The sequence below is a fragment of the Corvus brachyrhynchos genome, unplaced genomic scaffold (genome assembly GCF_000691975.1).
Source record: "Corvus brachyrhynchos isolate BGI_N302 unplaced genomic scaffold, ASM69197v1 scaffold19, whole genome shotgun sequence".
Classification (NCBI taxonomy): domain Eukaryota; kingdom Metazoa; phylum Chordata; class Aves; order Passeriformes; family Corvidae; genus Corvus; species Corvus brachyrhynchos.
Genome location: NW_008246061.1, coordinates 1,927,698 through 1,928,401, shown reverse-complemented (window position 1 = coordinate 1,928,401; position 704 = coordinate 1,927,698). Strand labels below are relative to the sequence as shown.

General features: G+C 61.2%; 1 protein-coding gene across 1 annotated transcript in view; it reads left to right on the top strand.

Moving 5' to 3' along the window:
* The window catches only part of THOC5 (THO complex 5), a 13,473-nt gene that overhangs the window by 8,576 nt on the left and 4,193 nt on the right, over nt 1-704 (top strand). The window lies entirely within an intron of this gene.

Below are 704 nucleotides of genomic sequence, written 5' to 3'. Positions count from 1 at the left end.
AGCAGCAAAGCAGGAGGGGGCTCTGGGCCTCCACTCCCACCTCCTGGCACCAGCACTGGGTGTTTCAGGCAGTTCCTGTGGGGAAGGGTGAAGGGAAGGGCCTCAGGTGTCCAGGGAAGGGAACAGAGCTAGGAAAGGGTCAGGAGCAACTGAGGGAGCTGGGAAAGGGACTCAGCCTGGAGCAAAGGAGGCTCAGGGGGGACCTTGTGGCTCTGCACAAGTCCCTGACAGGAGGGGGCAGCCGGGGGGGTCGGGCTCTGCTGGCAGGGAACAGGGACAGGAGGAGAGGGAACAGAGTTTGCCAGAGGAGGATATAGGGAAAATTCCTTCATGGAAAGGGCTGTCCAGCCTGGCACAGCTGCCCAGGGCAATGGTGGAGTCCCCGTCCCTGGAGGGATTGAACACGGGTGGATGTGGCACCTGGGGACAGGGGTCAGTGGTGGCCTTGGCAGTGCTGTGGGAGTGGTTGGACTTGGTGCTCTCAGAGGGCTCTTCCAGCCTAAAGGATTTGCTGATTCTGGGTCTGTCTCTTGCAGTGGGGAAGCTTTTGAGCCAGCAGGTCCTTGGCTTTGTCTCCCAGGAGTGGAGACGTTCCTTGGAGCTGAAGGAATGACAGGAACCAGAGCTGAGCTGGTTTCCTGCTCCTCTCCCTCCCCGGGGCAGCTGTGGCCGTGGTGCTGGGGGATCGGGGAACTGGACTGGAG